Genomic DNA, 14,293 nt, shown 5'->3' on the forward strand with positions numbered 1-14,293 from the left:
AGAGAAAATTGCAATATTTGAAGTTTTTGCGCTATCTCTATTCGTATTATGTCTTCACATTGTGGGTGAAGAAGATGAAGAAATATGCCTGAGGTAGGTAAGGGACTTTATTGATCCTTGGAAGAATGATTTGAGGGCAGGTGTGGCAGGGAAAGTGGAAGCAGGATGACAACGGGCCTTCGGGCCACTCTAGATGGCCGCACATTGCTGTGCTTCAGCGACCCTTCTGGCCCAGCTCACTATCCCGAACTTTATTTCCGGTTGCGAGCTGCGAAGAGTGCCTACCATTGATCTTGGTGGGCGGAAAATTAGGTAAAATAATATAAAATCGAGATAGCTGACGATTCCATCCCTGGCACCTAAAAGCGAAGGCAGGTAGCTGGAGCCTCGTTCCGAGTGCTCGGGCTTTGGTGTCAGCAGCCGTGTTCGGACGAGACCACCCAAACCTAAGCGGCCAGATAGATAGATACCCTTAAAATCACCAAAGTTCGCAAAGAAATGCTGCAAATTTAATACAAAGTACCTATAATGCTGTCTTGGTTGTCCTTGACTTAGACTTTTTTTTTCTTTTTAATATTTATAACACACAAAAAAGCTCAATTTTACAAGCTTTCTCGAATCGCTGCATCAACTCGAAGAATCGCTATCTCGAATCGCTATATTTCAACTGCAGGCACCCCGAGTGTGCTGCGACGTCCAAATTTTCTCTTCACATGCTTACAAGATATCGTGACGTCAGCAGCCATGCCCGCTCCACACTTCGAGACAGGGGCGGTGCTGAAAGGACCCTAGCTTGTGGGCACTAGCGGTTGATACGGCCCCAGGATGTAATCACTTGCTCACCCCCCCCCCCCCCTCCTATCCTATTGAAGAAATCCTGGCGGCTCATCTATGGGTTGGCGACACACAAGCGCCCTCTTTGAATGTTTTGGTGACGCACAAGCGCGCCTATTTCAGAAATTTTGTTACCTGACGTTTCAATAGCCAGGCCGCCACTTCAAGTCGCTAGTATTGGTACTGTAGTGGCCTAACATCAATCAAGTGTTGAGTGTTGATCGCAGCATACGGAAATGATTTTTAATATCAAAATAACATACCTTGTCAGTAGACGTCCGTGCTTTAGGTGTTTTAGAATGTTTCAGTTTGGAACCTCCTATAATGTTTGCTTTTCTTATTTTGTAGCTGTCTAACACTACCCGCAATTTATTTTCGAGTGTGTTCAATGTTTTCAAGCGATTTCACTGTCGTTTCTAAAATTTTAGCTCGTATGATATCTACCATCAATCCATACAACAACAATTTATCATTCCACCACCAAGATTCTCAACCTAAGCAAAGACTGCGATGCAATAATTCCCGCTAACGCAACACTTGTACCTTGGACCGCGCGTTTCGGTCTAATGAGATGGGAAATAAATAGTAGTCGTGGCCATTTGAGGATTCCCGCTGTCACCCTGTTAGAGGAGATCCACAACAATAGACGCTGAAAAGTTTTCATGAGAGGGTTCAACAATGAAGAGAGCTTGCTTGCTGCTGCTTCAGCGTTCAGCGCCTCAGTTCGTCACTTCGATTTATGCACATTTACTAGATAATTGCATGGGCTGCTGCGAATCGACATTGAGACTTGCAGAAGACCTCCTTTGCCCAGTTCAAACCAATGCGTTCGAAAACGATGTGAGAATATGAAAGCGCACAGTGTCTTCAAACTGCCTGAGCTTTCACATGACAGTTTTCTATACACAGCTTAGTCTTTAAAATTAAATTGTATTGGCTTTCGCCCATGATGTTTTTTTTTTTTCCCAAGACAAAGGTACCATAAGCCATAAGCACGAGAGGACGGGTGCGTTTTAACTCGCTACTTGCTTTCCATAAAAAAATACCTTCGAATTACAAAAAAAAAATGGGTCTATTAAAATGTACGAATATGCAAAACATCCCTTCCCGAAGCGCAGAAAAAAAAAACAATTAGTAGATCGCACGTATCTTCGCAGTGGATGTTATGCGAAACCTTCACATGGAAAGTGACTGTGCTGTAATTTCTTTATTGACTGGAACGTCATGATGTGGAGCTGAAAATGTGCATGCACAAGTGCATGAACATGAATAGCCTTGGATGAAACGTGCGCCCTCCGTTAATTGACCGCAGCGCTAGCGCCTCTAGCGGCGTAAAGATGATTCATGCTTGTTGCGCTAAAACTGCTATTATATTTGATCAAACTTGAGCTTTTTTTTTAATCATCAATCAGAGCTAGGTTCAATTTTATTTAACAGGTCGACGCATATTAGTGGGCCATTAGTGTTTCTTGAAATGGCTCCTTAAAATATACAAGAAGCAAACAGCAATCTTCGACCGTCGTCTGCACCTCACCAGAATGACACAAGACGTCGCGATGGGTGCTGACCGAGTGCGACCCGTTGTCTGGCATACTTACCTGGTGTCGGGGTGACCGTGGTCAAGATGGCGGTGCCCCCAGGGAGAGGCGCGGGCATTGCACTGCGCTCGTGCTGACCCCTGCCACTACCCCAAACTGGGGCAGATGGGGCATGCAATTTTTGGTAGTGGGGGACTGCGTTCGCGCTCTCCCCCTATTTTACAATCCAAAGGAAGATCTATACACCCGCTGAAACACTTGCGCGGTGGAGGAGAGTGCAAGCTATTGAGATCCAGGTTCTCCGATATGGCTTCCGATGTGTCGTTTTCTTGTGTTAAGTGAGAGTTGCTCAGAGCCCTTAAAATATACCTGCCCAAGGCTGCATCTGGAGAGAAAATTGGAATATTTGAAGTTTTTGCGCTATCTCTATTCGTATTATGTCTTCACATTGTGGGTGAAGAAGATGAAGAAATATGCCTGAGGTAGGTAAGGGACTTTATTGATCCTTGGAAGAATGATTTGAGGGCAGGTGTGGCAGGGAAAGTGGAAGCAGGATGACAACGGGCCTTCGGGCCACTCTAGATGGCCGCACATTGCTGTGCTTCAGCGACCCTTCTGGCCCAGCTCACTATCCCGAACTTTATTTCCGGTTGCGAGCTGCGAAGAGTGCCTACCATTGATCTTGGTGGGCGGAAAATTAGGTAAAATAATATAAAATCGAGATAGCTGACGATTCCATCCCTGGCACCTAAAAGCGAAGGCAGGTAGCTGGAGCCTCGTTCCGAGTGCTCGGGCTTTGGTGTCAGCAGCCGTGTTCGGACGAGACCACCCAAACCTAAGCGGCCAGATAGATAGATACCCTTAAAATCACCAAAGTTCGCAAAGAAATGCTGCAAATTTAATACAAAGTACCTATAATGCTGTCTTGGTTGTCCTTGACTTAGACTTTTTTTTTCTTTTTAATATTTATAACACACAAAAAAGCTCAATTTTACAAGCTTTCTCGAATCGCTGCATCAACTCGAAGAATCGCTATCTCGAATCGCTATATTTCAACTGCAGGCACCCCGAGTGTGCTGCGACGTCCAAATTTTCTCTTCACATGCTTACAAGATATCGTGACGTCAGCAGCCATGCCCGCTCCACACTTCGAGACAGGGGCGGTGCTGAAAGGACCCTAGCTTGTGGGCACTAGCGGTTGATACGGCCCCAGGATGTAATCACTTGCTCACCCCCCCCCCCCCCCTCCTATCCTATTGAAGAAATCCTGGCGGCTCATCTATGGGTGGGCGACACACAAGCGCCCTCTTTGAATGTTTTGGTGACGCACAAGCGCGCCTATTTCAGAAATTTTGTTACCTGACGTTTCAATAGCCAGGCCGCCACTTCAAGTCGCTAGTATTGGTACTGTAGTGGCCTAACATCAATCAAGTGTTGAGTGTTGATCGCAGCATACGGAAATGAATTTTAATATCAAAATAACATACCTTGTCAGTAGACGTCCGTGCTTTAGGTGTTTTAGAATGTTTCAGTTTGGAACCTCCTATAATGTTTGCTTTTCTTATTTTGTAGCTGTCTAACACTACCCGCAATTTATTTTCGAGTGTGTTCAATGTTTTCAAGCGATTTCACTGTCGTTTCTAAAATTTTAGCTCGTATGATATCTACCATCAATCCATACAACAACAATTTATCATTCCACCACCAAGATTCTCAACCTAAGCAAAGACTGCGATGCAATAATTCCCGCTAACGCAACACTTGTACCTTGGACCGCGCGTTTCGGTCTAATGAGATGGGAAATAAATAGTAGTCGTGGCCATTTGAGGATTCCCGCTGTCACCCTGTTAGAGGAGATCCACAACAATAGACGCTGAAAAGTTTTCATGAGAGGGTTCAACAATGAAGAGAGCTTGCTTGCTGCTGCTTCAGCGTTCAGCGCCTCAGTTCGTCACTTCGATTTATGCACATTTACTAGATAATTGCATGGGCTGCTGCGAATCGAAATTGAGACTTGCAGAGACCTCCTTTGCCCAGTTCAAACCAATGCGTTCGAAAACGATGTGAGAATATGAAAGCGCACAGTGTCTTCAAACTGCCTGAGCTTTCACATGACAGTTTTCTATACACAGCTTAGTCTTTAAAATTAAATTGTATTGGCTTTCGCCCATGATGTTTTTTTTTTTCCCAAGACAAAGGTACCATAAGCCATAAGCACGAGAGGACGGGTGCGTTTTAACTCGCTACTTGCTTTCCATAAAAAAATACCTTCGAATTACAAAAAAAAATGGGTCTATTAAAATGTACGAATATGCAAAACATCCCTTCCCGAAGCGCAGAAAAAAAAACAATTAGTAGATCGCACGTATCTTCGCAGTGGACGTTATGCGAAACCTTCACATGGAAAGTGACTGTGCTGTAATTTCTTTATTGACTGGAACGTCATGATGTGGAGCTGAAAATGTGCATGCACAAGTGCATGAACATGAATAGCCTTGGATGAAACGTGCGCCCTCCGTTAATTGACCGCAGCGCTAGCGCCTCTAGCGGCGTAAAGATGATTCATGCTTGTTGCGCTAAAACTGCTATTATATTTGATCAAACTTGAGCTTTTTTTTTAATCATCAATCAGAGCTAGGTTCAATTTTATTTAACAGGTCGACGCATATTAGTGGGCCATTAGTGTTTCTTGAAATGGCTCCTTAAAATATACAAGAAGCAAACAGCAATCTTCGACCGTCGTCTGCACCTCACCAGAATGACACAAGACGTCGCGATGGGTGCTGACCGAGTGCGACCCGTTGTCTGGCATACTTACCTGGTGTCGGGGTGACCGTGGTCAAGATGGCGGTGCCCCCAGGGAGAGGCGCGGACATTGCACTGCGCTCGTGCTGACCCCTGCCACTACCCCAAACTGGGGCAGATGGGGCATGCAATTTTTGGTAGTGGGGGACTGCGTTCGCGCTCTCCCCCTATTTTACCATCCAAAGGAAGATCTATACACCCGCTGAAACACTTGTGCGGTGGAGGAGAGTGCAAGCTATTGAGATCCAGGTTCTCCGATATGGCTTCCGATGTGTCGTTTTCTTGTGTTAAGTGAGAGTTGCTCAGAGCCCTTAAAATATACCTGCCCAAGGCTGCATCTGGAGAGAAAATTGGAATATTTGAAGTTTTTGCGCTATCTCTATTCGTATTATGTCTTCACATTGTGGGTGAAGAAGATGAAGAAATATGCCTGAGGTAGGTAAGGGACTTTATTGATCCTTGGAAGAATGATTTGAGGGCAGGTGTGGCAGGGAAAGTGGAAGCAGGATGACAACGGGCCTTCGGGCCACTCTAGATGGCCGCACATTGCTGTGCTTCAGCGACCCTTCTGGCCCAGCTCACTATCCCGAACTTTATTTCCGGTTGCGAGCTGCGAAGAGTGCCTACCATTGATCTTGGTGGGCGGAAAATTAGGTAAAATAATATAAAATCGAGATAGCTGACGATTCCATCCCTGGCACATAAAAGCGAAGGCAGGTAGCTGGAGCCTCGTTCCGAGTGCTCGGGCTTTGGTGTCAGCAGCCGTGTTCGGACGAGACCACCCAAACCTAAGCGGCCAGATAGATAGATACCCTTAAAATCACCAAAGTTCGCAAAGAAATGCTGCAAATTTAATACAAAGTACCTATAATGCTGTCTTGGTTGTCCTTGACTTAGACTTTTTTTTTCTTTTTAATATTTATAACACACAAAAAAGCTCAATTTTACAAGCTTTCTCGAATCGCTGCATCAACTCGAAGAATCGCTATCTCGAATCGCTATATTTCAACTGCAGGCACCCCGAGTGTGCTGTGACGTCCAAATTTTCTCTTCACATGCTTACAAGATATCGTGACGTCAGCAGCCATGCCCGCTCCACACTTCGAGACGGGGGCGGTGCTGAAAGGACCCTAGCTTGTGGGCACTAGCGGTTGATACGGCCCCAGGATGTAATCACTTGCTCACCCCCCCCCCCCCCCCCTCCTGTCCTATTGAAGAAATCCTGGCGGCTCATCTATGGGTTGGCGACACACAAGCGCCCTCTTTGAATGTTTTGGTGACGCACAAGCGCGCCTATTTCAGAAATTTTGTTACCTGACGTTTCAATAGCCAGGCCGCCACTTCAAGTCGCTAGTATTGGTACTGTAGTGGCCTAACATCAATCAAGTGTTGAGTGTTGATCGCAGCATACGGAAATGAATTTTAATATCAAAATAACATACCTTGTCAGTAGACGTCCGTGCTTTAGGTGTTTTAGAATGTTTCAGTTTGGAACCTCCTATAATGTTTGCTTTTCTTATTTTGTAGCTGTCTAACACTACCCGCAATTTATTTTCGAGTGTGTTCAATGTTTTCAAGCGATTTCACTGTCGTTTCTAAAATTTTAGCTCGTATGATATCTACCATCAATCCATACAACAACAATTTATCATTCCACCACCAAGATTCTCAACCTAAGCAAAGACTGCGATGCAATAATTCCCGCTAACGCAACACTTGTACCTTGGACCGCGCGTTTCGGTCTAATGAGATGGGAAATAAATAGTAGTCTTGGCCATTTGAGGATTCCCGCTGTCACACTGTTAGAGGAGATCCACAACAATAGACGCTGAAAAGTTTTCATGAGAGGGTTCAACAATGAAGAGAGAGAGAGTAAAACTTTATTGAAGGGGAAAGGGAGAGGGGCGTTTTAGAGCCTTTATGGTTGGGGCCCTACGTCCAGGGCTCCACTGGCCTTAGCCGCCCGCCGGACTTGATCCAGTAGTGCGAGCTGCACTCCTGGGTCCGAGCTAGCGAGGTGTGCCTCCCACTGCTCCATACTAGGTGTTAAAGGTTCGCCGAGAAAATTGGTTATGTCACTTGGTTTACGATCGCACCCCCACGATATGTGGTAGAGAGTCGGTCTTCCGCCGCACCACGGACATACAGCCGGGTAAAGAGTTGGATGTATCGCGTGTAACTTCAGTAGGTGCGGAAATACATCCGTTTGAATTTTTCTAAGGTCAGTGGCCTCTTCCCCATTAAGGGATCTGTGAGGTGTTCCACATTTTTGACGCGTGAAGCGCTGGTGAGCTAGAATCTCCCTAGGTAAAATTGGCATGGTCAATGAAAGAGATGGATTCTCCGCTCGGTTACAAAACGCACGAGCTAGAGCGTCCGCCCTTTCATTGCCTTCGAGACCTGCGTGTCCCGGGCACCAGATCAAGCGATGGTGGTGAGTGAGTTTGGATCCTAGCAACCTCAGCCCCATTGCTGGAAGGCGGCCCCTTAAAAAGAGCCGGCAGGCTTCCTGGGAGTCGGATAAAATAACTGATGGCTCCCCTCTACGCTCCTGAAACCTTAAGGCTAAGGCTATGGCCATCGTCTCCGCCTTTGTAGCCGAGGTCGTGCGTACGGAGGCACTCGTTAGCAGCGTCATGTTGTTGTCGACAACAGTAATTATGTGTCTCTGCCAATCGAAACTGGCCGCATCGACGTACGCGACATTTGAAGCTGAGCCGAATTGCTTTCGAAGCCAGTTTACCCTCGCAGTACGTCGCTCAGCGTGAAAGTCGTGATGCATATTTTTGGGCACCGGTGCGATTGAGATTCGCCTGCGGACCTCTTGGGCTACGTCGACCAGCTCCTCATCAATGTGCTGTGGGTGGGGCGAAATTCCTATTCTAGTGAGTATCGCCCTGCCTGCTGAAGTTTCACTTAGACGATTCCTCTGAGACATGAGGACTGCGGCACTGAGCTCAGCATAAGTGTTATGTATACCGAGAGCTAGGAGCCGCTCGGTCGGTGTGCTGGTGGGTAGACCAAGTGCTGCCTTAAAAGCGCTTCTAATGAGCACATCCACCTGGCTCTCCTCACTTCTGTCGAGTGAGTGGTACGGTAGGCCATACGTCACTCTGCTCAAAACTAAGGCCTGGACAAGCCGGAGAGTATCCTTTTCTTTCATGCCTTTTTTATGATAAGTGATGCGACGGATCATTCTAGCTATCTGTTTAACCGTAGTCTTTAAGGTGGTTATCGTGTGACTGGCTTTGCCATTGCTTTGGACCCAGAAGCCAAGTATACGGGCCTGAGTAACCTCGGCTATGGCATGGCCGTCTACCTGTAAGTTTATGGCACCGTTACTTTTGTAATACTTACTGTGTATTCTTATGAGTTCAGATTTTTCAGGCGCACAGCTCAGCCCACTATTTCTTGCGAACTCTGCCACAGCTGTCGCAGCAGCCTGGAGGGTCTGCTCTTTCAGCGCCAGTGAACCCTTCGTAGCCCAGAGTGTGATGTCGTCCGCATACAATGTATATCCAAGGTGCGGGATTGCTTCGAGCTCGTGAGCAAGTCTGCGCATAGCTATGTTAAAGAGCAAGGGGGAGATGACTGCCCCTTGCGGTGTGCCTTTATTTGGCATCGAGAACGGCACCGACCTCGTGTCGCCTATCCCAATAGTTGCCGTCCGCCCAGAGAGGAAGGATTTAATGTAGTTAAATGTACGCTTTCCGCAGCCGATTGTGTTTAGTTCAGAGAGAATGGCCTCGTGCGAAACATTATCAAAGGCCCCTTTGAGGTCGAGGGCCAAGACCAAATGTTCGCCTCCCCTGGGTACGCAACTCATGACCTCTTCTTTTAAAAGGAGGAAGGCATCCTGGGTTGAGAGTCCGGAGCGAAAACCAATCATGGTAGCGGGAAACAGATTTTCTTTTTCAATGTAATTTTGAAGCCGTGTCTGTATTACTCGCTCGTAGAGCTTGCCCATGCACGAAGTAAGCGAAATGGGCCGCAGGGCTCCGAGCGATGGTGCTTTACCGGGCTTTGGTATAGTTATTATTTTGGCTTCCTTCCACTCCGGAGGAACGTGACCTTGGGACCAGCAGTGGTCGTTAAGAAATTGCGTTATCTGCTCAAGAACCTCAGTGCTGAGGTTTCTTATCATAGCGTTTGTTATACCATCCGACCCCGGCGCAGAGTTCCGATTGGCTGCCTGGGCTGCCGCGAAAACCTCTTCTTTCGTGATTGCGGCGTCTAATGTGGCATTCTCGCTGCCGATGTACTCTAATGTACATGGCGGAACCACATCAGTACCGATATAACGGTCTTTAAGCGCCTGGATCAACTCTCCGTCGGTGCCGGGGTAGCTGTGTACTATTCTTTGAAGAATGCGGGTCATGGAGGACTTAGATTTGTCCGGCTCCAGCATGGACCTCAGTATCGCCCACGTCTGGCTAGTCCCTAGTGTACCGCGGAGAGAACCGCAAAACTGCACCCAACCATCGGTGGCAAGTTTCGTTGCGTATTCATTCGCTTCCTCCGACAGAGCAGCGATTCGCCTGTAGAGGCAGCGGTTGAGGCGTTGTTTTTTCCATCTCTTGATCAGGCGTCGCCTACTATCCCACATGTGCAATAGGTGCCGGTCTATCGCAGGCGCCTCAACTGTGCGCGCTATTTTCTTAGAGGTGGCATCATGCGTTTCTCGAATGAAAGCAACCCACCCACTGACATCACAGGGCGTTTGCTCCGGCAGAGGGCGCTTTCGAAAGGTCACCCAGTCTGTCATCACAACGTCACCAGCGACACGACGAACTTTTGGTGATGCTATAGAGGTGCTAAGAATATAATGGTCACTACCAAGGTTTTCATCGAGGTTTGACCACGTGGCATTTTTAATGTTGAAGGTGAAGGTCAAATCAGGGTACGTGTCCCTGCTAATGCTATTACCAAGCCTGGTGGGTGCTGTTGGCAGAGTGATAAGGGTAAAACCTAATTTAGACGTGGTGTTCTCTAATAACACTCCCTTGGGTGAATCCCGGACGTAGCCCCAAGCGGTGCTCGGAGCATTAAAGTCGCCCACCACCACTAATTGATCTCTGGTGCCAACGGCTCGAACTGCCTCGTTTAGGAGTGGGCCGAAGTCGTCATTCCGGTTTTTGGGAGGACTGTATATGTTTAAAATTTTCGTTCGTACTTTTCCTCGTTTTTGTGGGAAGACATCGATAATTTGGTGATTAATGTCAGTCTGATCGTAATGGTCTAGCGCAACTGTCATGAAGTTACTCACCAGCGCTGCAACGCGGGGGTATTTTGGATCGTATAATGTGTAATATCCCTGCAATTTGACGGGACGGTTCCCAACTTCTTGCAGGCATATTACATCAGGTGGGATTAGTGCCGAATGGATGTAATTCTGCAATGCCGCCGCTCGTTTGTGGAACGTGCGACAATTCCACTGCCAGATTTCTAGGTGGTCGGAGTTTTGCGTGGAATTAGTTCGCGCCATGGTGACTACTGCCTTTATTGGGGGGTGTCTGCTTTCTCCGTGATTCGACGGTCCTTCGGTAGTGGACTGCTCGCGGAGGTAACACTGACCCGCTTGTTGATGGCACGTTGAATGCCTACAACTGAGTCATTAACGTATCGTCTTTGTTGTTCCGTTTCTGCTGCAAACTCTTTCCTGTACTCCGAAAACATTTGATGCATTTGCTGCATCATCTGCTCTCGGAGTTCAGACGCTGCTCGTTGCTGTTGTGATTGGAGTTCTCGCATTAAGTTTCGCAAGCTCTGCAACTGTTCCCCCATCTGTAACTGGCTAACGTGGGCCTCCTCGCTAAACCTCTGAGGTATGTCTACTTTCGCCGTTCCTCCCTCCAAAGAGTGGGCTACGGTTGCCCTGGAGATAGCATGAGTGGCGTTGTTGTTCGCCTCTAAGGCGTTAAGCCTGGCTTCAAGTTTGGTTTCTAAAGATGATATGATTTTGTGGAACTCCCGGCGTTCCTCCTTAATCTGGCATCGAAGTTTCTCGTTTTCTAAAGCAAGCTGCTTATTCTCGGCAACCATTTTCTGATATTCGGGATTCTCAATTAAGGGAGCAGATGGAGACACAATCCTCGTCCAGCTCACCGTGTTTGCTGGCTGGCAGGCGGCTGCCTCCGTCCCCTCTTTGGGCGGCGTCAAGATTTGTACCAGCGCTTTCTTCTTCTGCTGCTGATGCTGCTGCTGTTGCTGCTGCTGCTGTTGCTGTTGCTGTTGCTGCTGTTGCTGCTGCTGCTGCTGTTGTTGTTGCTGCTGCTGTTGCTGCTGTTGGTGCTGCTGCTGATGCGGCTGTTTGTTGAGTCGTTTTCTGGACGCAGACTGGGCTCGACCCTTTGAGGAAGCCCGTGACTTGGATCTTGAACGTGAGCGTGATTCCACTGACGAGTCCCGCTCGGAGCTGAACCAGCGTGGATGGTGCCTCCGTTTTGGCTGATCCACTCGGGACCTCCTAGGCGGAACGTGTTTAAGCTTCTTCTTGCACATTTTGTCACCTGTCATATGGTCCTCACCACATATCACGCACTTAGGGGTACACGCGTGTCCTTGTGCGGGTTCACGTGTTCCACACGTGGAGCATACATTGGCGTCGGGCGTTGGGCACACGTCAGTTCGATGCCCTGTGGAGTGGCATACCTTGCAAGCCTGCCTCGTAGGCTTGTGGGGATAACAGATGGCTTCCGCTCCCATGAAATAGACGCACCTAGGCAGTGTGCTGCCCGTGAAGGTAATGATGGCGGTCTTCGTAGATCCGAGCATGCGTGCCCGCTCAATCTTGACCCCCTGTGTTCTCACACGGAGATTCGCCATGAGTTCTGCTTGAGAAGTCCCCGACGGAATACCATGGACTATGCCTCGTAGGACGTCCTCAGGATCCGCCACATACGAGTTGAATGAGTGCACTCGTCCCCTGATATTCAGATGCGTGATCTCTCGCAGCTCTTTGGCTACATGCTCGTGGGGCGTCGATACGATGATAATATTCGAGCCCGGGTGGACGCGCAGCATGAAGCTACCACCGTCGAAGTGTCGGTGGCAAGCGTCTATCACAGCGGTGGAAAGTTCATAGCCGAGTATGTCTTTTACGGCGAGGCCTTTGTGAGGCCTAAGGATGATCTTTATGTCGTCCTTTGGCAGGGGCGGGAGCGGACGGCGACTTCTCGTACGACGTCGGCGCTTCACCTGACTTCCCTGCTTCGGTGGGCTGCTTGACGAGGCGTTGCACTCCACAGCTTCTGACGCGTTTTTCTGGTTTTTCTTCTGGTTCTTCTTTTGCCGGCGTGTCAAAACCGTGTGCCAGCCATCCTCCGTCCATGCGGCACCATCGTGGCGTTCCCCTGCAGACACATTGTCGACTTCTTCGGACGAACCCTGCGGTAACCAGGTCTGAACGTCCATTTGAGTGGTTTCTGTAGCAGACTCCTCATCTGTGTGAACCAGTGGCTGCTCCTGAGGAGACCTCGGTGTTTCCTGAAGAGCGTCCATCCGCCGACGCTTGAGACGCGACCACGACGCAGACGCCGCTATGCGGCGGTGCGTCTGGCCGGGCGCGACGGTCGCTGCCTCGAAGTTTTCAGCTTGCAGAAAACCGAAAAACAGCCACTCACCGCTGAAATTCGACGTTCACTGTTCGCTGTACTTTCACGAATCCGATGCACTTCAAACAACCAGAAATCGCCGAAAAACCATAGAAAATCTGCGGAGCCGATGCGACGCGCGTCCGCACACCCAATGAAGAGAGCTTGCTTGCTGCTGCTTCAGCGTTCAGCGCCTCAGTTCGTCACTTCGATTTATGCACATTTACTAGATAATTGCATGGGCTGCTGCGAATCGAAATTGAGACTTGCAGAAGACCTCCTTTGCCCAGTTCAAACCAATGCGTTCGAAAACGATGTGAGAATATGAAAGCGCACAGTGTCTTCAAACTGCCTGAGCTTTCACATGACAGTTTTCTATACACAGCTTAGTCTTTAAAATTAAATTGTATTGGCTTTCGCCCATGATGTTTTTTTTTTTCCCAAGACAAAGGTACCATAAGCCATAAGCACGAGAGGACGGGTGCGTTTTAACTCGCTACTTGCTTTCCATAAAAAAATACCTTCGAATTACAAAAAAAAAATGGGTCTATTAAAATGTACGAATATGCAAAACATCCCTTCCCGAACCGCAGAAAAAAAAAACAATTAGTAGATCGCACGTATCTTCGCAGTGGATGTTATGCGAAACCTTCACATGGAAAGTGACTGTGCTGTAATTTCTTTATTGACTGGAACGTCATGATGTGGAGCTGAAAATGTGCATGCACAAGTGCATGAACATGAATAGCCTTGGATCAAACGTGCGCCCTCCGTTAATTGACCGCAGCGCTAGCGCCTCTAGCGGCGTATAGATGATTCATGCTTGTTGCGCTAAAACTGCTATTATATTTGTTCAAACTTGAGCTTTTTTTTTAATCATCAATCAGAGCTAGGTTCAATTTTATTTAACAGGTCGACGCATATTAGTGGGCCATTAGTGTTTCTTGAAATGGCTCCTTAAAATATACAAGAAGCAAACAGCAATCTTCGACCGTCGTCTGCACCTCACCAGAATGACACAAGACGTCGCGATGGGTGCTGACCGAGTGCGACCCGTTGTCTGGCATACTTACCTGGTGTCGGGGTGACCGTGGTCAAGATGGCGGTGCCCCCAGGGAGAGGCGCGGGCATGGCACTGCGCTCGTGCTGACCCCTGCCACTACCCCAAACTGGGGCAGATGGGGCATGCAATTTTTGGTAGTGGGGGACTGCGTTCGCGCTCTCCCCCTATTTTACAATCCAAAGGAAGATCTATACACCCGCTGAAACACTTGCGCGGTGGAGGAGAGTGCAAGCTATTGAGATCCAGGTTCTCCGATATGGCTTCCGATGTGTCGTTTTCTTGTGTTAAGTGAGAGTTGCTCAGAGCCCTTAAAATATACCTGCCCAAGGCTGCATCTGGAGAGAAAATTGGAATATTTGAAGTTTTTGCGCTATCTCTATTCGTATTATGTCTTCACATTGTGGGTGAAGAAGATGAAGAAATATGCCTGAGGTAGGTAAGGGACTTTATTGATCCTTGGA

At 48.1% G+C, this 14,293-nt stretch overlaps 3 non-coding genes across 3 annotated transcripts; all 3 read left to right on the forward strand.

Annotated features, from left to right (window-relative positions):
• Positions 1 to 2,424: 2,424 nt before the first annotated feature.
• LOC142771596 (U1 spliceosomal RNA) lies at positions 2,425 to 2,588 on the forward strand. The gene has a single exon (XR_012886012.1). It is a non-coding gene; the product is annotated as a U1 spliceosomal RNA (small nuclear RNA).
• A 2,594-nt stretch (positions 2,589 to 5,182) lies between these two features.
• On the forward strand, positions 5,183 to 5,346 carry LOC142771465 (U1 spliceosomal RNA). The gene has a single exon (XR_012885935.1). It is a non-coding gene; the product is annotated as a U1 spliceosomal RNA (small nuclear RNA).
• An 8,488-nt stretch (positions 5,347 to 13,834) lies between these two features.
• On the forward strand, positions 13,835 to 13,998 carry LOC142771474 (U1 spliceosomal RNA). Its single transcript, XR_012885941.1, has one exon. It is a non-coding gene; the product is annotated as a U1 spliceosomal RNA (small nuclear RNA).
• Positions 13,999 to 14,293: the final 295 nt, after the last annotated feature.

This window comes from Rhipicephalus microplus, chromosome 1, assembly GCF_043290135.1.
Source record: "Rhipicephalus microplus isolate Deutch F79 chromosome 1, USDA_Rmic, whole genome shotgun sequence".
Classification (NCBI taxonomy): Eukaryota; Metazoa; Arthropoda; class Arachnida; order Ixodida; family Ixodidae; genus Rhipicephalus; species Rhipicephalus microplus.